Source organism: Herpailurus yagouaroundi, unplaced genomic scaffold (assembly GCF_014898765.1).
Source record: "Herpailurus yagouaroundi ecotype Mexico unplaced genomic scaffold, PumYag 139, whole genome shotgun sequence".
Lineage (NCBI taxonomy): Eukaryota > Metazoa > Chordata > Mammalia > Carnivora > Felidae > Herpailurus > Herpailurus yagouaroundi.
The window spans coordinates 19,192,682-19,216,026 of NW_024412394.1; the positions used below are offsets into that span (position 1 = coordinate 19,192,682).

The following is a 23,345-nucleotide window of genomic DNA, read 5'->3' on the forward strand; positions in this document are numbered from 1 at the left end:
TGTTTTTTTAAAGTAGGCTTCATACCCTGCGTGGAGTCCAATGCGGAGCTTGAACCCTGAGATCAAAAGTAGGGCTCTTAACTGACTGAGCAACCCAGGGACCCCAGGTCTCAATTCATTAAAAAAAGGAGGCAGGGGATAAGGATGTTATAAGAATTATATATGGCAAACAACTATTAATTGAAAGGTGCTCACATCAGCAATACCTGAAACTGAACGCACACACAAAAAAGACATATTTATGGATAACTAATGGAAAGATCATCCCATCAGTAACAGAAGAGTTAGTAGCTCAGATGAGGAATTAAAAAACAACATTTCTTAGGGCAGAGGAAGAATGTGGCCAAATAAAAAAGTAAAACTGTCGCTCACACTCTATTATCTACTTGAGCACCAAAGTTATCGGAAACGAAGTTAACAGTTTTGCCTTGATTTGTATAATTCATGTGGGAAATAAGACGCCCAAGGACTGAGACTCTCCTCTAGAAGCAAGAGGACAATCAATAACTATGCTGAGAGTAAAAGAAAAGGTAGTGAAAAAAAGATCCTTGCAATCCCCAAAATTAAGGTCTCTAACCAGGGAATTAAAAAAAAAAAAAAAAAAAAGAGGCTCTGCTGATCCAAGGGAATAACTTAGCTCATTTTCAAAAGTGACTTCATAGGCATACAGGAATAAGTGTAAACAATCTAAAGTTTTAAATATTTTCCCATTTATTTAAAATTCTTGAGCTTTATTCTTGGCCACATCCTATAAATCTCAGTTCCTCTTCCCCAAGAATAAGGAAGCATTTATTAAACCACTATTTGGTGGACCCCAAGATGGGCTTTCATTTGTATCCATCTCCTGAAATCCATAAAAATTCTGCATCAGAGGGGCACCTGGGTGGCTCAGTCGGTTGGGCTTCGGACTTCAGCTCAGGTCATGATCTCACTGTCGCTGAATTTGAGCCCCATGTCTGGCTCTGTGCTGTCAGTTCAGAGCCTGGACCCTGCTTCAGATTCTGTGTCTCCCTCTCTCTCCACCCCTCCCCCACTCACGCTCTGTCTCTATCAAAAAATGAATAAACGTTAAAAAAAATTTTAAAAAATTCTGCATCAGAAAACACCCACGTATACACAAGGAAACTGAGTCAAGGGAATGAGGTCAGCGTTTGAAGTTATGAGGTACTTTTCTTGAAAAATCTGACGAGTTTTAATACGCTTTCCACTTTCACTTTTCAGCAAAATTCTATATTCTGTAAAATTAGGCATCTGTAGCCATCAATAACATTTTCCTTTTTGTCTTCAGTTAGAAATGGAAAAGAAAATGCAAAAAGAGAGAACAATACAGGAAAAGCTCCTGGCAATGAGAAGTTACAACTTTGGGGGGTAAGAACCTAAAAGGGACACGAGTTACATTTCTCTTTCAAGTGCGGGGCTTTCTGGGAGAATCCCAGGCAGCATCTGAGCTGACTAAAAAAGTGATTCACTTGTGTCCTAACCGAAGATGTAAAGTTAAAGTGTCTGTCCACAGTCATCGAATGCAAAACTCGCTACGTCGGTATCTGCAGATTCTGCACCAAATGTTGTTGGCTGAGACATGCAAGCAAAACAAGTGCAAACCAACAGGTTATCTACCTAAGTGGTTAGGGGAACACGTTACAAAACCTAACAAGCAACATTAGCTCCTCCGTACACCTCTAAAAAGCACTTCCTGCCAAGGGTCCGTTCTTAAAGAATTAAGGCTGCTCGCTGGCCGCAATTACCTCCTCGCCCGAACCTCCTGGTTTCCCAGCCCAGCTAATAAGTCAAGCACTGAATTCTTTCATACAGGACCCCTACCCCCACTCCAAAATTGGCCTAATACGCTCTCCAAATCTGCAGTCAAGAAGCCGGGAAATGAGCTTAACTACAGTTGTGAGAAGAGGAAACCAACACCCTTAAAGTGCAAGAGCACGGAACGGTTGCAAGAGACAGTTTAAAAGAACTCTTGCTCCAGGCACGACCTCCCCCACCCGGACGCAGGCGGGCAGACGCGGCAGACAGGGGCAGGTCTTATTGGCGTGGAGACTGTACAAGGGCACTTTTCCTTACAACCCCCAACAGCCGCGACCCTAAGGCTTCCCCGGCCCGGAGCCGCTCCCGCGCCGCGCGCCTCCCTCCCAGTCCGCCGCTCCCGCGCCCGGATTCCCCAAAGGGCCGCCCAGGTCGCCCTCGACTCCCCGCCCCCCGCTTCCCCGTCGGCCTTATCCCTCCCGGAGTACCGCTGGGCTGCAGTTCTCTGGTTTTAATAAAACCCGAGTGGCCCCGGGCTAGCGGGCTTTCCTCCTGGAAGCAGAGGCGGGGAGAGGAAGGGAAAAAAGGAAAGGCCGGAGGGTCCCCTCACCGCCCTCCCAGAGCTCCGCGTGGGGCGAGGGCGGGCGCGCCCCGGCTCTCGGTGCCGACCCGCCCCGCGACCCCGCAGAGGCTCTCTGAACTCAGTCAGGTTTTGTTCTGCCCGAAAAAAGCACTCGCTCTCCCAGACGGCGCTTCCCTGGACCTCCCATCCGCGAGTTCGTCCCGACAGGGCGGGCGGACCCGAGCTTACAGACCCATCCCTGCCGCCCGCGCTCAGGGCACAGCGTGCGGCCCCGCGGCGCCTGTCAGCGTGCAAACCCGCCCGCCTGCTGCTTCCTCCGCCGAACAGGTGAGACTGCGGCGCGGTGGGAACTCCCGAGACGCCCAGCTTCTCCCTGGCGGCCGGCGAGCCGCCTCGCGCCCGCCCGGAGCTCCCGCGCCCGCCGTCCGTGCCCGGGGAGCCGGGCTGGGGCCCGACAGGCTTCTCCGCCACGCGGGCGGAGCGCGGGCCGCGCGGGGGGCTGTAACTCGGCACTAGGTCTGGTCCTAACGGCGGTTCGCAGCCGTCGCGTCCCGGCCGCGCTCTCGCGCCGGTGTCATGGCCGAGCGGCGGCCCCAGGCGAAGTTTCCAGGAGCTGACGGCTTACCTCGTAGTCCGAGAGGGCAGCGGTAGCTTTGAGAGGCGGCGCGGCGGCCAGGAGCGCCCGCGACCAGCGGAGCGAAGGAAGATGTGGGAGGGAGGCACCGGTAGCGAGGAACCGCGGCGATGGGAAGAGGAAGGCGCCGGGTATCTACAATCAGAACGTGGGCTGACCGTGACGTCACAATGGCGCGGCCAGCCAATCGGGGCCCGAGGGATGAATCAAGCGCTATGATGTCATGCGGCCCTGGAGCCAATAGCGAGACAATAGAACTTTCGTGATTGTAAATTCCAGAACCCGTTGCAGTGGGGAGCCAAGGCCGGGGTTGGTGCCCTCGGGTTCACATGTGTCCTGGCAGTTTTATCCCTTTTCTTCCTAACAAGGCTGCGCGGAACGCAGAGCCTGCGCAATAGCTGCCGTGAAGTTCCTGATGCCCTGAACTCTGAATCTCTCCAAGCCAGGCAGGGCAAGGTTGAGTTGCCGCGTTTTGGACCGCAGAAGCCCACTCTCGGAGCCATCTCCTTCACAATTGTGGAAAGGGATCAGTTCTCCTCGGTTTTAGCTGAAAGGGTTAAATGCATACGGGAGACCACTGGAGCGAAAGTCTGCTGTTGAACAAGATAAGGCAACAGCGAAAAGCACTCAAAATTGATGTTACAGCTTCACTCCCTTATGATAGACTTAATGTGATTTTTATTAAGGATTCATACTTTTTCTTAGAGGTCACTGCCAACTTTATGTCTGCTCCAGAGATTATTCCAAAGGCGTTTAAAGGGAGGAAAGGTGAAGTAAGCAACGCCTTTTTCAGCTAGACAAATGTAAGTACTTTTAAGACAGTGTGTTGTGGTCAAGGCACGAATAGAAGATCCTTGCTGTTTTTCATTGATATTGGATAACTTTGGGCCTTCATCATCCTAATATCCCACACTTTCCCCATATCAAGCCCCAGAAATTATGTCTCTCTCTTTGTGCCCTCTTATTAATCCATGCCCATTGTCTCAACATAGTCAACCAGTTAATGTAGGCAAATTTATTCTTTTACATAATTACAATGTAATGTTTATCCTGTGCCAGCTGTGTTGTTCCAGGCACTGGGCCATTGCACTAAGAATACAGGTGTACAAACTGTATACAAATTAGGTAATTTAAACATACACAAATAATTGAGATTTTTGATAGTCAATTGTCATTCAACTCCATAAACACTGAATGGTTTCAGTTTGTTAGATACAACCCTAGCTTTTAGGAATAAAAAACTTCAAGGACCCCTGGTGCCTGTAAAGTGATACAGTCAGGAAACAACTACTGTGCAGTGGTAAATGCTACAGTGGAAACCAAGATACACAGATTAAGAGATTTCTGATAAAGGACCTGTGAAAAGCCTCAAAGAGTTTAGTGAAGGAATTTCCTCTGTTCTTCACTCTTTTTCTTTTTGTTTTTAAATATTTATTTATTTATTTTTTTAATGTTTACTTATTTTTGACAGGAGAGACAGAGCATGAGCAGGGGAGGGGCAGAGAGAGAGATGGAGACACAGAATCCGAAGCAGGCTCCAGGCTCTGAGCTGTCAGTAAATGTTTATTTATTTGAAAAAGAGAGCACTAGATGGGGAAGAGGCAGAGAGAGAGGGAGACACAGAATCCAAAGTAGGCTGCAGGCTCTGAGCTGTCAGTAAAGAGCAGAGCCTGTCTTGGGGCTCACACTCACCAACCATGAGATCATGACCTGAACCAAAGTCTGATGCTCAACTGACTGAGCCACGCAGGCACCCCTGTTCGTCACTTCTGCTATCAGCCCAAGGTCAGAACTTGTTCAGCTCTCTATTACCCTATCCAAGTCCTGTCTTTCCAGGTTTTAAAAGTTTCAAATTTAACTTAGTATTCCAAAAATCTCAAGTTTTACACTACAGTTGCTTTTATTGTGCTCACTTATCAATAAAGTATTTTAAGCCTATACTACCAAAATATTTGTGTTTATTTTTAAATTATGGACTCATGTAACTGTCAAGTCATACATGAAATATTAAACTTTTTTTCTTATTTTAAGGTAAAGGTAAATATAAAGTGATACTATTTTATGCATGTTGCTTTCTGACTACCATCTTGCTCAATCCATGGGATGCTTGTACCCCCACTTTAAAGATCACTGCTTTAGGGGCGCCTGGGTGGCGCAGTCGGTTAAGCGTCCGACTTCAGCCAGGTCACGATCTCGCGGTCCGGGAGTTTGAGCCCCGCGTCAGGCTCTGGGCTGATGGCTCAGAGCCTGGAGCCTGTTTCCGATTCTGTGTCTCCCTCTCTCTCTGCCCCTCCCCCATTCATGCTCTGTTTCTCTCTGTCCCAAAAATAAATAAATGTTGAAAAAAAAAAAAAAAGATCACTGCTTTAGGTTGTAAATTCCATTAGAAGGGGAAACATGTTGAATTTTGCTCATTGTTTATCTGCTGATCTTAGTACAGTCCCTGGTATATAAGCTTAATAAATATGTTTCGAGTGAGTGAATGAGTGAATTCTTACTCCCTCTCATCCTCACCATCATCCCCCTGGTGCTTCCATTTTCTGTTCTAGAATTCCAACCCCCCCCCCCCATAGTCATGCCCCACGACTATTGATTCCTCTTAATCCTAAATGAGTGAAGTCATGTTCTCTTTCTTCCTCCAGCCAGAGACTTAGGGTTCTGGATACATATATGATTTCAGGAGAGTTTCCACCCCCCCCCCCCCACAACCACACCTCATCTTACACCCTACAGTGTAAACTACCATGACCACAGTATGAATTACTGTAGATTGCAGCACCATCACATTCATGGATGAAGCTTCAAGGAAAGCAGTAGAACTGAAATGAATCCCCAACTTAACTGTGGGTTTTTTTTTTTTTTTCAAAATAAATCAAAAGAATGCCTAGGATTCAATGCCAGCATTCAAGAAAGGTGTTTTAGTTAGAGTCAGAATCAGATTCTTGGCCATCCAGGTTCTAGACACTGCTGGAGCCATCCCAGTCCTTATAACCAACATATCCAAAGTAAGCCCACGTAGGGTGCAGTAAAAAAACTAACAAGAAAACCGTAGCTCTTGCCTTTTCCTTTACAATGTCCATATGATAGCTCCCCAAGAAGTGATTACTGAATTATTTTATTCCTTTTAATCTTCCTCCTCCTGCTTTTCTTTATTTTTAAATTCTGGTAGCAGAGTTTCTGCTCTTAGTTTTCATCAACAGTTTGAAACCTCCTGCAACCACACACTTCCAAGCATCTGGGAAAGTCACTTCAATATTGCTCTTGAGAAAGAAAGTATTTAATATCCTGGAAAATACGTTCTGTTACTATAGCATCTGTAGTTGAATTAAGAAATACAATTGAAAGTTTCATTAGAATGCAATTCTGATGATTGAGACGTGTTTCATGTAAGGATGAAATACTATATCATTTAGGGGATATTTGTATAACATAATATCTGACTTTTGAGTAATGTTTGCCTGTGGATGTTTGACAGTTGACTAAAATATAGGCCAAGTATAAGCTAGTTTATGTTAAGGACATCACTATGAAGTCTCTGATGGCTCCTACTGTTTCTTTCTCCCTATTCTTTATGATCTTACTTTTTTTCTTATCTTCTAATTTGTATTTTCTGTTATCTTGGGTTCCCATTGGCCTGGCTTGTCTTTGTGGGGAGCAGATAGAGACTAAAGGCAGTTTCCTTTCCTCCCCAGAACAAGGAGTAATTTCTAGACTTCCATTGTTACTTTCCTGCTACTCGTCTTCACTGTACTGGGGTTTATCTCTATTCCTGTCCTTGCATGTTCATCTTGACAGATGTGAACTACTTGAAGGCACTGTCCAGGTCTGGTCTACCATATTGTTTTCCCAATGGCTAGTAGAACCTCTGGCAAACAGTGTATGTCCATAAATATCTGTTGAGTCAATGAACAGTTTGAACTATTTCTGGATTCTCTAGCTTTATTCTCCCCTTCTTTTTATACTCTTTAGTACTCTATCCGGGAGTGAGTGGACAACAAAAGGGGTCTGTATCCTCAGTCCTCTCTATATACATTTACTTCCTAGGTGTTATTATCACCTCTTTCATGGCTTTGGATTTTATCTATACTCTGCTGACTCCCAAATGTGTTTCTCCCAAATGTATTTTTCCCTGAATTCTAGACCTACATACATAACTGCCTATTAATGACTTCTCCTCTTGGGTGTCTAAAAGGCATCTCAAACTGAAAATAACAAAAAATGAACCCTTGATTTTTTCCTCAAATCCATGGTCTATCCCTCCTTTATAAATGACAATTCCATTCATTCGTTTTCTCAAGCCAAACACCTTAGCATTCTGTTTAGCTCCTCTCTTTCTCTCACATCCTATGTCCACACATTGGCAAAATTCTGTCTACTCGGTTTTCAAAATATATCCAGAATCTTACTACTTTACACCATGTTTACCACAACCACTGGTTTGAGTCACTATACACTGATGCCCAGAATTTTGCAATAGCCTGGACCTCTACTTGTGGTTTTGCCTCCTACAGTCTATTTTCAACCCGGCAGCCTGAGGGATCCTCTTAAACCAAAGCCAAATCATGTTACTTGTCTGCTTACCATCAATCAACCTTTCCTCTCAGTAAGAGTACAAATCAAAACCCTTACAATGGCTTATCGGGTCCTTCATGACTTAGAACCAGGCCATTTCTCTGACCTAATGCTACTTTGTCTTCACCCACAAAAGCCTCCTTGGCACTAGACTTGCCTCAGGGCCTTTACACATACTCTTTTGCCATGCCTAGAATAATGTCACCCAGAAATCTCCAAGGCTTATATTCTTGCTTCATTCTGATCTCTATAAATGTCATTTTAGAGAATTCTCCTTAAACTCTCTAAATTTGCAACATCTCCCTCCCTGCCTCCCATTTTCTGGAACTCTTTCACTCTGCTTAATTTGTCTCCTTAAGCACTTATCACTATCTGACATACTATAGATTTATTTTTATTATTAAGATTGAATTCAAGTTTCAGTTCTCAACTTTTTCAAAGGCTTAACTGTGTTAAAGATTTTAAACCAGGACAGATTCTCAATATGTCTTTTACTTTGCTGGCTATCAACAGATAACTTTCATAATTGATTTTTTAAAATTCTATAACATATTAAAGAGCTAAAGATTTTTAGGGAGTAGCCAAAACCAGACAATAACCAAACTTCTAGCCAAAAACTATGTGCAGCTGGCAAAGAATAGCCATATGGTGTCTGTTGTTAAGGAGTATGTCTAGTAAAGCAGAGTGTTCTGGTAAAGCAGTGTGTTCTGAAAGTGCACTATATGATTTTGGTGCTGGTGATATAGAATGGAATATGCTTTGCTCTTTTCTATCATTTATGAAACAAGTTCTCCAATAATTAGTCATATGCTTTGCCTTTTTCTATCATTTATGAAACAAGTTCTCCATAATTAGGTCATGTTATATTTTAGTTATATGTGCTATAAAAGACCTGGCTTGTGTGCACCTGCAATATTAGACATGCTCTTACATGTCACAAAACCGGTAGTACAATTTCTTTTTGCAATCTTAAATTCACGGTTTGCCAAGAGTGAATGTGGCAAGTGTGTGAAGTTATGAAATTCTACAAGTGTGTGTTGCACTTCAGTTATTTTTGCAAACTATTGCTTGGCATCTGATTGTGAAGCACATTTTTGTTTTTCAAATTTATGTGAATGTCCTAATGTTAGGTTCACTAAGTCAATTCTCTTTCAGCTAAATAGCATACAGGATTGTCTTCTAATCCGAGTGATTAAATGACACACTGCACTCTATCAGATGTATCTCAATAGAATAAAACTCAGGCATAAAACTGAAAAAGCTGTCAGATACCCTCTATGCATAACATTGAGGCAATTTTAAGCTATTTAAGGTCTAGAAATAAAAGGTACGATAGTATGTCATTACTTCTGCATTTTGCTGATCAGTAAGATTAACTTCTACATAGTCTTAAACTTTTTTTTTAAAGTTTATTTATTTATTTTGAGAGAGACAGAGACAGGGTGAATGAAGGAGGGGCAGAGAGAGAGAGGGAGAGAGAGAATTCCAAGCAGGCTCTGAGCTGCCAGCACAGAGCCTGATGCAGGGCTCGACCTCATGAAACCACGAGATGATGGCCTGAACCAAAACCAAGAGCCAGACCCTCACCTAACTGAGCCACCCAGGTGCCCCAACTTCTACATAGTTCTTAAAGTATATGTAATCTTTTCATTTTTTACCATATTCATTTCTCCACCTCTCCTATTCTTTCTACTTCCTTGAATGTGACCCGGAACAGAATGTTTCTTTCCGATTCTCCCCATAATCAGTGCACTCTATGCAGACCTTTTTTTTCTTTTGATGACTTATAATATTAACATTACGATTATTTGCTTATACTTCTCTTCCCCAGCTCAAGGTGAGAAAATGTGTCATGTGTCATCTTTGTTCCTCTAGTTTTGTGCTATGCCAGATATTTAGCAGGCATTCAATAAATGTTTACTAAATTAGATTCTCAAAAGACCATTTGCATTCTTGATAATAAAAACAGCAAATGAGACATGGTAAGCTGTTTCACATTACACAGGAAAGACTTTTTGGAGCCCCAAGTTTCTATCATCAGTTTAATGTGCTCTGATAATATGATTAGCAACTTCTGAAAGTGCTCCCAAAGGTCTTTGGCACCTGATCTTCATGCCCATGGACTGGACCTAGTGACTTACTTGCTCCTAACAGAAAAGAACATGGCAAAAATGATGGAATAGCCTTTCAAGATTAGGTTAGAAAAGAATTGACTGCTATCTTACTGGCATTCTCTATCTAGTTTTTTGGATTACATACTTAAAAAAAAATGTTTATTTATTTTTGAGAGAGACAACATGTGAGCATGAGCGGGAAAGGGGCAGAGAGAGAGGGAGAGACAGAATCTGAAGCAAACTCCAGGCTCTGATCTGTCAGCACAGAGCCCCACCTTGGGCTCAAACCCACCAACCATGAGATGGTGACCTGAGACGAAGGTAGACACTTGACTGACTGAGCCACCCAGGTGCTCCTGGATTGCATACTTTGGTGAAGCAAGGTGCCACATTGGAGATGCTCACAGGACAAGAAACTAAGTATGGCTTCTGGCTAGGAACAGAGGTCCTCAGTATGACAGCACACAAGGAATTGAATCCTGCCAATGACCACATGAGTGAACTTGGAAGTGCCTCCTCATCAAAGCCTTAAAATGACTACAGGCCCAGTGGAGATCTTGACTGCAGTCTGTGAGAAACCCTGAAACATAAAACCCAGCTAAGTAAGCAATGTCCAAATTCTTCACCTACAGAAACTTTGAGAGAAAAGAATGTTGTTTTAAGCCACTGTTTTGGGATAATTTGTTACAAAGCAATAGATAACTGATGCAAAGAAAATCAATAGTTTTACTTTTTAAAACAGAATCAGAGACAGAATAATTGCAGTAAAGTTTATCTACATGTCAGAACAGTCAAGGAATGCCTAGTATTTTGATAACTATGTCAATATTTTAGTTACAACAAATTTGCCTTTCCCAATATGGTTTTTCTCCTATCTCAGAAAAACATTTACACATATGGCAATAGGTTGCCAAATTGCAGTAGAAGGAGGTAGAGATCAAGGCAGGCCACTTTGGAAACAAATCAAGGTACTGACTGCGCCAAAGAAGAGGGCTTACGGTGAAGGGACCTACATTCCCAGCCCAACCTCAGTAAACACTTCTGAATGCAGGGGGCTAGTCAAGTGCTTTAAATTTTCATTTATTACTTTGAGTTAAGGCATTGCAGGTTACTAATAAAACACAAACAGAAAAACAGACACATTCTATAAGAAGAATGATCCACTGTACTTTCATTCACTAATAGATAGGCCTAATTAGTTTATTGGATGAGCCAATTAAGCTCTGAAAGTGTGAAAGCCTGGTAAATTTGTGGTTAAGTAATCAAGAAAAATCCCAAAGGCCAAGGATAAAGGGTGCCACGGTGGATGTACAGGACAGGTATAAAAATACAAAATTAATATTCAGGAAGCAGTTATGAATGCTCAGTCCACTTTTTAAATTACTTTGGGCACCTCACCTCACAGCATATCTGGAATCAGTGGATGCTGAGTATATATTTACCGAATATTCTTTGGGGACCTGGTATGTGCCAGGAATTGAGATAACGAAACCACAATACTTGGTGAAAAGTGATGTATCTTAAGAAGTGCAGAAAAAGTGCCATGAAAATTCAGATGTTGCAGATGAGAAAAGGGGAGTGAAGCAGCAAGGCCTTTGGGAAGGCTACGCTCTCTCCTTAAAACTGCTCGACTTAGAAGTCGCCTTTTCAGATAGGTCTTTCCTATTACCCCGGGTGAAAGGAGTCACCTCTTTTCATTTAGGCTTTCTTGGCCACTAGTCAATACTTAGTTCTTAGCACTTTGCACAATCCGTAATTGTTCTGGTTATTTTTATCACTACCTTACTAATTAGCCTTTAAACTTCAGGATGTGCGAAACAAGTCTACCTTGCCTACTGGGGTGTGCCAAGCATAAAGTATGCACACAATAGATACTTGAGTGACCGAATGTAAAATATGAAGTCAAAAAAGGGTACCGGTGTAGGAATGGAAAAAAGCTGCGTGTCCAGACAGGGATGTCCAGACATGGATTCCAATCATAGCTCTTACTCCGGTGAGCGAGGCCCTCTTTTGCACAAGGTGCTTCGAGCACCCGGGAGGGATTCTCAGGGGCGGGGACGCCCTTTGCCCGTGGCCTGAGCAGCAGGCGCGGCTTCTCCTTTCCCCACCCCTACACTCCTAGTCAGAACCGCAGCTCCTCTGGGGCCCCCATCGCTCCCGAGCCCCCACTCGCAGGCCCAGCCCGGGGACCAGAACCCGCCCCGCGGGTCCCCTCCTCCACTCGCACGCTTTGGGGACCGTTAGCCGCCCGCGGCGCAAGGGCGGTGCCGCCTTCTGCGCGCGCCCCTCGACCGCTCTCCCCCGCCCGGCGCTCTCCGCGTCCCCGCCCCGCTCCCCCACCGCGGTCACCCCATTCATCCCGCGGCCGCACCCGCCAATCACCGCGCACCAACGGCGCCGCATCTGGCGATAGGGCGGGGCCTCGCCAGGCGCGCTCTCGCCCCTGCCCCGCCCCGAGCTCGCGCCCGGGCTGGGTTATTCCCGGGCATTGACCGGCCTCTTCCCAGCACTGACCCGGCCGGGGACTTAGGGTGGGGGAGGCGCTGAGCGAAGGAGCGGAGAGTCGTGCGGTCCGGACTGCCGAGATCGGAGAGATCGGAGGGTGGCCCGGGCCTTGGGAGAAGAATGGAAAGTGGCTTTGACTCCAGGGGTCCCCACGCCCCTCACATCCAGCCCAGAGCTTCCAGATGGGCGCGTATTACGTTCTCAGTCCGGAGACGCGCTACTGGGTGCAACTACGTGGGCGGGATAAAAGGGGGAGATGAGGCAGCAAAAAAAAAAAAAAAAAAGAAAAAGAAAAAAATGTGTGTCTGGGCAGCTCAACTCAAGGCTGGTGCTGGGAAAAGCCTCTAGAGAGAAGCTTTAAATCGTTACTCATCTTTTGGTCATTTTTTAATAATCTGTGAATTAGCCTTGTGCTGTATAGACTTCGTTAACGTGTGTCCTCTGCCGTGAGAGAGGTATAACAAAAGGCTGCTTCTGTCGAGGTTAAAATTGTATTTAATTGTTGTATCCTCATAAATTGAGATATTGAAAATATTTCCCTTGGATTATTTCATAAATGCGCTCCCTCCGCCGCCGTCTGATTTATCTTCCATAACGTCTTATTCACCGGGAAGGAAAAGAGGAAACCTAGTGGCTTTTCTATTGGCGGCAAAGGTCACTCCCTCACTGCCCCCCACCCCCACCCCCGAAACACTTAAAGGCACAGAAAGCAGTTTGATCGCAAACTGCTGGCTAGATATTTTCACTTCTCTTTTTAATTCTTCTAACCAGTCTGTAGGAATAGGTATTATCACTCTTTTCAGATGTCAGAACAGGCTCAGAGATTAATCCGGCCAAGATCACAAGTTTGTAAATTAGAGTTTGGTCCCTGTCCACATTTCCTTCCCCCAGGTTATGAAGTTTCAATCCACAATAAGTGTAAGGTGGAAAGGAATCCAACGCTTTGAGAGTCCTTAGCTAAAGATGGTGCATCTAGCCAAGTGCAAACACCTCTTGGAGATGGGTTTGTGTTTCTTGAGAACTCTGTTAAGTGCATAGTTTTCTATGAACTTTGAAGGGTTCTGGAAGGAGAGTTCCTTGAAGTTCTGAAATACCGGGGTCACATATGGGCCGATGCTTTTTGCAACCCTAGCTTGACCTGAAACAAAACTCCTTTTTGTAATTAAGTATTGCCAGTGGGGATGCTGGAAGGCTGCCCAGGTCTTGTTCAGGGACTTCAGTCTTTGTGACAAGCAGAGTACAGAAAAGTTGGATCAAAGACAGAGTTAATTAGGTCACAGAATGCTTTTTGTGGGTAGAAAGTAGCAAACTATGATCAGACTTTTAACTCAATCTGATTTAAAAGATTGGCTGAGTATATCTGCTCCATGCTGCATGCTGTGGGTACACAAAGATGAGTGAGAAGCTCTTCCTGCCTGCTGGAAAGGATCACAGTTGGCTTAAGCGTATTATTGAGTCCAGTGTATGAATAACAGTAAAGGAAGGCAGCACATGAAGTGACAATAGCTAAATACAAGGCAAGAATTATGGATGAGTTTTTACCAAGCAGTGTAGGTCAAAATGCAGAAGGAAAGGAGGCCCCTTTAGGCTCCAAGTTGAAGAGTCAGGACTTTCTTCACCAAGCAGCCGGAATGGCCTTAAAAAAAAAAAAAAAAAAGCCAACCCAATATCATTAAGCACTCTTTAATAGTGTTCCCATTGCACTTGGTACTAAATCCCAAATCCTTACCATGATGTGAAGCCCTGCATGAACTGGGTCCTGCTTACCTGCCCATCCTCCTGGGACACCACTGTCTGTACTTGTACCATACTCTTCATCTCCTTGTTTCTCAGAGATGAGACTTTTTCTTACCCTGGCCTTTTACACATGCTGTCCCCTCTGCCTGGTCACCTCACTACCCTGTCCCCTGTCTATACCTCTTTCCCTAGCTCATCTGTTCTTCCATCTCAGCTTCAAGTTGCTTCCTCTGAGAAGTTCCCCTTCTAAATAAAGCCCACTGTTATAACTCTCATCAGATCTTTTTGGCCAGTGCACTTATCAAAATTTGTAATATATTGTTATTTGTGTGATTATCTCTTTGATATCTGCCTGTACTGTCATGGAACCATTTTTTCCTCATAGGGCTTATAACAATTTATAACATATATTTATTTGGGAAATGATTTGTTTTTTATCTGCTGGCCCCACCTGTTTTGGGCTCTGTGCAGACATGGTTTTATTTCTTACCATGTCCTGCGGTTAGCACAATGCTTAGCACATTGTCAGTGCTCAATAAATATTTCTTGAGTTAATGCTCAGGGGGTGCCTGGGTGGCTCAGTCAGTTGAGCGTCTGACTTCAGCTCAGGTCATGATCTCATGGTTCATGAGTTCAAGCCCTGTGTCAGGCTCTGTGCTGACAGCTCAGAGCCTGGAGCCTGCTTCGGATTCTGTGTCTCCCTCTCTCTCTGCCCCTCCCTCACTCACGCTCTGTCTGTCATTCTCTCTCTCTCTCTCTCTCTCTCTCTCTCTCAAAAATAAATAACCATAAAAAATTTTAAATTAAAGCTCAGAATCTGTCCACCTAGAATACATGCTGAGGAAGAGTGGGAGGCAGGCTGAGAAGGTTGGATGGAGCAGATGCAGGGGGCAGAGAGAAGTGTTTCTACCCTATTGTTTGGATCTGCCCTGTTCAGTATGGAAGGGTAATGAAATGTGACTGAGGAACTGAATTTTAAATTCTGTTTAATTTTAATTAATTTGCATGTCCTAAACTATATCTGGAACAACATGGATATGTAAATCTACTTTTTCAGCTATAAATTTTGGGAAATCTAAATACAGATGAATTTTGGTGAAAATTTATCATCTGAACTGGATTTTGACCTCATAGAAAAGAAGATTATAAAAGATCTCATTTTTCTCTACTGATTACATGTGGAAATGGTCCTATTTTGGATATATTGGTCTAAGTAAAGTATATGTTTAGAGTTAGTTTCACTAATTTTGGTATATACCCAAAGGATTGAAAACAGGGATTCAAACAGATACTTGTACACCACTGTTCATAACAGCATTATTGATAACAGTTAAAAGTTGGTCAAACCTAAATATCTACCAACAGATGCATCCATAAACAAAACAATATATGTATGAATATATGAATATTATTCAGCCTTAAAAAGGAATGAAAAAAAATTTAACAATCTTTTTCTTTTTAATATTTTAAAAATATTTATTTATTTTTGAGAGAGAGAGAGAGAGAGAGCGAGCACCAGCAGAGGAGGAGCAGAGAGAGAGGGAGACAGAGGATTCAAAGCAGGCTCTGTGCTGACAGCAGAGAGATCAATGCAGAGCTGGAACTCACAAACTGTGAGATCATGACCTGTGTGGGAATCAGACATTTAATTGACTGAGCCACCAAGACACCCCAGGAATGAAATTTCAATACGTGTTACAACACAGATGAACCTGGGCAGTGAAATAGATGAAATAAGCCAGTCACAAAAGCACAAACATTGTTTGAGTCCTCTTATATGAGGTACTTAGAATAGGCAAATTCATAGAGGCAGAAAGTACAATAGAGGTTACCTGGGGCTGGAGGTATTGAGGAATTATTGCTTAATGGGTATGCAATTTCTGTTTGGGATAATGACAATGTTCTGGAAATGGAGAGTGGTGACATCTGCACAGCATTGTGAATATACTTAATGCCTCTGAATTGTACACTTAAATATGGTTAAAATGTGAAAGGTATGTACATTTTACCACATTTAAAAATGCAGTTACTAGAAATATTTTATTTTTTTTATTTTTTAAAATATAATTTATAATCAAGTTAGCTAACATACAGTGTATACAGTGTGCTCTTGATTTTAGGGGTAGATTCCCGTGATTCATCACTTACATACAACACCCAGTGCTCATCCCAACAAGTGCCCTCCTCAATGCCCATCACCCATTTTCTCCTCTCCCCTACCCCTCCATCCACCCTCAGTGTGTTCTCTGTATTTAAGAGTCTCTTGTGGTTTGCCTCCCTCCCTCTCTTTTGTAAATATTTTTTCCCCTTCCCTTCCCCCATGGTCTTCTGTTAAGTTTCTCAAGATCCACATATGAGTGAAAACATATATCTTCTTTCTCTGACTTATTTCACTTAGCATAATACCCTCCAGTTCCATCCACATTGCTGCAAATGGCAGGATTTCATTCTTTCTCGTTGCCAAGTAGTATTCCATTGTGTATATAAGCTACATCTTCTTTATCCATTTATCAGTTGATGGACATTTAGGCTCTTTCCATAGTTTGGCTATTGTTGAAAGTGCTGCTATACACATTGGGATACATGTGCCCCTATAAATCAGCACTCCTGTATCCTTGGATAAATTCCTTGTAGTGATATTGCTGGGTCATAGGGTAGTTCTATTTTTAATTTTTTAAGGAACCTCCACACCATTTTCCAGAGTAGCTGTACCAGTTTGCATTCCCACCAACAGTGCAAGAAGGTTCCCATTTCTCCACATCTTCGCCAGCAGAAAGATTTTAAATTGTGTATGTGGCTTCCTTGTTATGTTCTATTGGACAGCACTGGGTTGGGTTAGACAATGGAGACCTTGGGAGAGAATGAGTAAATTTCTGTGGTGAAGGTTTCACTAATGTCTGTGGCACCAGGAAGGCTGCTTGTAAGGAAGGCAAGAGGGTAGCACATTATGATGAATCTAAGTATTTAAGAATTGGAAGAATAAGTTATGTATAAAAAGATACACACAGAAAAGCCTAGATGGGCAATGGGGGGGGGGCGGGTGATGCACAATAGGACTAATCTGAGAAGGGCTTTCTTTATGGCCGAAGTGGGAACCTTCTAGAGGTAGTGTTTTCTCTGCTGTAATGGGATAACTTGGCAGTTATCCCAGCATGATGTTCCTTAATTGTTGTGGGATCAAATGAGTACCATGTGTGAAAGAGCTTTCCGATCTGAGGTGAGAGGTACAGGTGAGGTGAGAGGCAAGGGTGAGGCACAGGTAAGGTTAATCACAGGCATGGGATTTCTTCAGTGTGTTCATGGTGATGCTTTCCATCTGCTCCAGTTTCTGTAAAGCACTAGTTTAGGAGGATTTCAACAAGTGCCACGTGATCTTTGGTATAAAACTGTGAACAGGCTCCTCCATCTTGACTCCCTCCGTGATAAAACCCACTCCTCCAAAATTGCACCGGCATGATATTACTCTTGGAGATGGCTTGTCTGCACACATTCAGCATTGTCCTGTTAATCATGAAGTTTTCAATCACTCAGAAGCCAGGTAAGTACTGACCCAAACTCAGGAAGGAACACTGGGCCCAAGGACAAGAGGTATAGGAGAAGGTGACAGTGGGAGATGAATTTGTTGAATTTGGTTTGCCACTCAGGGGAGCCAGTGTAAGATGCATGATCCAGAACTGCCTGAGGGCTGATCTTGTGGGTTCTTGGGGGTCTGAGTTACACTGGTCACCTGGACTTGACTCCTTATGACCCTCCAACATCCTTATGACCCTCCAACACTTTAGGAAACAGTCTGGTTCTTTGGACTTGCCCCAAATTAAGAATGGCCATTGCTGGGGCTACAAGTCCACCCTGGGTGGAATAACATGTGCCCCTCCAGAACTAAAATTTCACCTGAGTTGGGCTGAAAACGGCTCTGGCATGGGAAGAGGCCTATAAAGGGAGAAAGGTAAGTTCATTGGAGAAAAATCCATATACTCAAAATATGAGTTTAATATTCTGCAAAAACAATGCAGGGACATTCTCTGCCCAAATGAAATCAGAAGCATGGTAGAACTGCTAAAACATTTGTACCAAATAAGTTTGTTTTTTTAAAAAATCTATGTACATTTATATTTATTGCTGTTTTTAGGTTAGTTTGGTGTGGCTCAGTTCTTTTAAAAGATCCCTGGAAGGCCTAAGATTATGTTCTGGTCTGACCATTTCAATAGTTACCAGAAGTTAGTTCCTGAACCAACTGTGTATAGCATGGTTGCTGGTATGGGATGAAAGAGTAGGTTTTTAATACCATCCAAATTCCTCCATCCCAGCTCTGGCATAAATAGTGCCTTTGGTGGGACTTTACCCTTAGCTCCGGTTGTGTTGGCCAGATCATGGCTAAGAGTTTTCTGTTTCTAGAAATCCCAACTTACTAGAGTAAACTGTTCCTTTTTGTCAGTTCTGAGAAGAAAGCTATTAGTGTGCTCCACTATATCTAAGGCATTTCATGGCTAGGTTTGCTCTCAATAAAGTAAGAAGTAGAGGTGGTTACCTGAAAATAGAGAAGATCTACTTTGGCTTGAATCTCTTAAGTCACAGCTGATTTTATTCAACCTGGTAATGATTCCAGCATCCACCAATTCCCACTTCAATGGGACATATAAGCATGACACAGATTCCCAGGGAAATGAAGAGGCATGGGGAAAATGTACTCATCTATTAAATACTTAAATTGCCCGAGATTAACTACTGAGATTGGGATCCAAAGTAGTAGGAGACTACTAAACACTCACTATTTTATAAATTAGCAAGCTTGTTGATTCATCCTTTTTTTTGTTTTTAAGCATATTTATTTATTTTTGAGACAAAGAGGGGTGGGTGGGGAGCAGAGAGAGAGGGAAAGACAGAATCCCAAACGGGCTCGGCACTGTAAGTGCAGAGCACAATGCAGGGCTCGAAACTCACAAACCACGAGATCATGACCTGAGCCACAATCAAGAGTCTGACGCTTACCAGCTGAGCCACCCATGTGCCCCAAACTTCTGGATTCATCTTAACTGCAGTGTAGAGAATACATTGCAGGTAAAGGTGCAAAAGGATTAAAATCTAGCAACACCAGTGAACGTTAAAGTCAAAGTTCCTTAATCTTTTGAATGGTTCTGGGAGAGCCACAGTGGTCTTACATGCATGTGACTGTAATATCTGCACACTAAATTGTCAAGATGCCAACATTTCTGGGTTCTAAATTTCTGGTAACAGTTGCTGTAGTTGTCCCTTTGTTCTTTCAGAGGTTAATGGCATGATCTGTATTGTGTTTTGTCCTCTTATCTACTGACAAATCTAACCTATTTTGCTAAAGCCCAGTGAGTATTTACTCACTACACTAATTAGAAGTCTTTTTTTTTTTAATTTTTTTTTCAAAGTTTATTTTTGGGACAGAGAGAGACAGAGCATGAACGGGGGAGGGGCAGAGAGAGAGGGAGACACAGAATCGGAAACAGGCTCCAGGCTCTGAGCCATCAGCCCAGAGCCCGACGCGGGGCTCGAACTCACGGACCGTGAGATCGTGACCTGGTTGAAGTCGGACGCTTAACCGACTGCGCCACCCAGGCGCCCCTAATTAGAAGTCTTTATGGGAAAGGCAGAAACCCCTGCTATTAGCTGTTTTTTTAATGAAGGATTCATAAAATCTCAAATCCACGTATTGCTTGGTTCTGAATGAATACAGATTTTTAAATTCTATAAGTAATTACAATTAGTGTTTTTCCATGTGCTACATTATCTTTTTAAAAATGTCCATTTAATAATTGTCCCATACTGTTGCTTAAGCCATTGCTGCTCAATGCACATTTCTAGGTGTTGAACCAAATCTACTGAATCCAAATATTGGGGGTGAACTAAAGAATCTCTGTTACATAACTTGTGGTTTTATAGAGCTGGCTATGAAAGTCATGATTTTCCATTGTTGTAAATTAATTTTGCAATAAATGTCTTTGTAAACTTTTGTTTTCTTTGGATAATTTCCTTATTTTTTGACATGTCTTTTTTTTTTCTAAATGAGATGAACCAAAAGTATGTATGACTTTTAATCTATTTTCCTAACTTTCTTGAATTATTTTGTCATATTAATCAACAAATATTTCCAATAATCTCGATTTTTTTAGCCACATTTTAAATTCTAGACGTGAGACAGCCAATAGTTTAAATCTAAGGAGGTAAAGAGACAAAAGACCATGTTTCCACACTCGACTTGATTGACTAGGTTAGGAAAGAAGGCAGTGAAGATGCAAAGTGGGTTTGTAGCCAGCCACATAGTGGTCATAATTTTCACTAATGTTAGTGAATGTTCTTCATACCTAGAGAGCAATTTCATGTTCATTATCTGCTGATGTTCTCTTAATGCTGTGAGCTAGGTATGATTATTCTAGTACTACGTATAAGGTAGCCAAGGCTCAAAGTTACTAAGAAACTGCTCAAAGCAGGAGTTATTATCTGAATGTGAAAGCTTCTCTGCCTGTTGTGTTCTGTGCTACCTCACCTCAAAGGATTTCTTTATTGGGGGTACCCTTTTCTTAAGAGAATTGTCAGAGATACTCTTTATCTCTAATTTTATTTGTTTTAAAAATTACACAGTTGTGGCCCAGTCAGTTTAATGACAAAACGAGTTAAAAGCAACAACTAATTACAAGGTATTCTACTAGGTACTGTAGGGAATATAAAGATGAGAGGGCACAGCCCAGGCCTCTAGGGACATTCATCTGGGAAATACAAACCACATGTTTAAGACAAGACACCAGGGACCATAGGAGATTGAGAGGATTTCTTCCTTGATGGTTGAGTAAACAGAGGCCTAACATCAAGGATTCCCCGCTTGAGTTACTCCAATTATTCTATGCTGGACTCCTTTCATGAAGTCAAAGCTCCCCAAGAATGAGACATGGTTTCCCTATGCCCTTGGCTGTCTTCAGGGCTCATTCACTGCCAATTAGAGTGGGCACACATTAAATGCATCTTGACCTCAATTTCTTCCATATACAATATGCTTCATGACCTTTGCCCTCATGTAACAGGTATTTATGTAGTTTCTACTATGTGGCAGGCAGTGTTCTAAGAACTTGGGAGATGAGGGAACATAATAGACCAGAATCCCTGCCCTCACAGAGTCAAAATGTAAAATCATAGTTGTGTTTTCCAGGAGTTTGATACCTGCATGATGTATAGCACAGGGGAAATGTTGAGCGTCTAGGCTTCCAGCTTTAGTTCTTCTGTACTCCGTCAGCTAAATAAATGCATGACTACTAATAGCTGGAGAAGTTTCAGTTATCTTCCTTTCACTCTGTTAAACTTGTCTCTACATAAATCAGCTTCATTTGAAATTGTAGAGACATGTCTGGGGAAGGACATAGAATGATGAAGGGTCTGTTTGGAGGGCGTGGCTCGTAATGATGATTAACTGGAAATTAGGGCCCAGCTAAATCAGACTAGAGGGCCTTGGAGAAGCCATTTGGGTTTTGGGTAAGTGAGAGTGCTTTGAAGTTTTGAGGAAGAAAACTAAAGTCTCACCTGTACGAGGAAGGCTTCCTTGGTGGTGGTGGTAAGGGTTCACCAGAGAGGACTAAGACAAACTAGGGTCTTCCACAGAGCCTGTTAGAAAAAAATCCTGCAGCAGGACAGAGGAAATGAGTGAGAGGGGAAGATGCACCAGTAAAAACAAAACAACTAGGGGCTGCTGGGGAGAATTGGGGAGAGTGATAGGTATCTGGGAGAATGTGGATGACATTTGCCATTAAAAATGCAGGGCGGGGGCGCCTGGGTGGCGCAGTCGGTTAAGCATCCGACTTCAGCCAGGTCACGATCTCGCGGTCCGGGAGTTCGAGCCCCGCGTCAGGCTCTGGGCTGATGGCTCGGAGCCTGGAGCCTGTTTCGGATTCTGTGTCTCCCTCTCTCTCTGCCCCTCCCCCATTCATGCTCTGTCTCTCTCTCTACCAAAAACAACAATAACAACAACAAAAACAAACAAACAAAAAAAAACGTTGAAAAAAAAAATGCAGGGCAAGGGGTGCCTGGGTGGTCAGTTGGTTAAGTGTCTGACTTCAGCTCAGGTCATGATCTCAGAGTTTGTGGATTTGAGCCCCACATCTGGCTCTCTGTTATCAGTGTGGAGTTTACTTCAGTTGCCCCTCCCTGCTCATGCTCTCGCTCTCTCTCAGAAATAAAAACATTTAAAAAAAGGGCAATGAAAAGGCTTTTAATTCACAAATGTGAATGATATAATGAATGCAATTTTGGATATTTTGCGCCAGTTCTGTAGGACAGTATAATTCCTATCATTTATGCCAAATAATTACATTAAATTCATCTCCATGCACATTTCTAGGGTTCCTACCACTTGCTAAGTATTACAGATCACACAAAGATGAATAAGACAAATCTTGCCTCAAATAGCTTTCAGATTGATGAAGGAAATACAAAAACAATGATAAAGGTAAAACACACTATTTCATGAGAGAAGTATAGGAACCATCCAGACCTGAAGAAGATTATAGTCCTTTAGGGGCAAGCTGTGATGGTTAGGAAACAATTTTTTTTTTTAATTAAAAACCCTTTTCCCCCTTAAATGCCAAAAATATCCATTGAAATAATCAAGTTCAGAAATATTAACAAATGTTAACTCTTTGCACTCAGGTGTAGTGAACAATGAAAATCTTAGTGAATTCCTTCCAGGGGGGATGGCATGGGATGCTGTTGGTTTATAATGCCCCTGAATTTCTCTGGTGAAATCTGAAACAGCAGCTGCACCCAGAGGGCAGGGAGAGACTGAAGAAGAAAGAGGCAGGACGCCTCAGGTTCATAGATGGCAATTTTAATAAGCAAAGGGGACTTGCATACAAGGTTTATCTTAGAAGGCAGGAAGATGAGATTTTTTTTTTCCTGAATACAGATACGGAAGTTTGCATGTTTTGCAAATACTGCTTCAAAGCAACATTTCTATATACAGCACGTTCTGTTCTGACAGCTTGTAAACATAGATGTGTATCCACAGTGCAATGTTGGCACATCGAGGGTCCACCTTGCATAACACCTATCATTTGAAGAAACAATGATTCGTCAAACCAGAACTGTTTTTGTCCAGGCAGTTTGTTTTGTTTTGTTTTTTTAAGGTGAATAGTTTTTCTCAAAAGAAAACTTAGGTAGTGTACACATTTTGAAATGGTAACAGTAATCTTTGCAAATAAGTTTCCAGTGCTCCAAAGTGGGGTTAATTCACCTTGACCCAGGAAATGGGGATGGAGCCCCTCCACATGGCTTTAAATTAGAGAAGCACACTGAGGTTATCAGAACTTGGAATCTGCCCTGTTTCCCTAAGGACAAATGTCCCAATGAGTGAAATAGGATTATTTCCTTGATGGAATTTAAGCAATAAACCCAATAGCCACTTTGCAAAATGAAGGTAATTCAGGTTCCACTT

General features: G+C 42.8%; 1 protein-coding gene across 2 annotated transcripts in view; it reads right to left on the reverse strand.

Annotated features, from left to right (window-relative positions):
- ELOVL5 (ELOVL fatty acid elongase 5) overlaps positions 1–3,108 on the reverse strand; it is a 74,438-nt gene extending 71,330 nt beyond the window's left edge. Inside the window, exon 1 of one of the 2 annotated variants that reach the window (XM_040473777.1) lies at positions 2,964–3,108. The gene's annotated coding sequence lies outside the window, so the exon portion shown is untranslated. The remainder of the gene's footprint in view (positions 1–2,963) is intronic. The other variant, XM_040473775.1, reaches the window with a different exon arrangement.
- Positions 3,109–23,345: the final 20,237 nt, after the last annotated feature.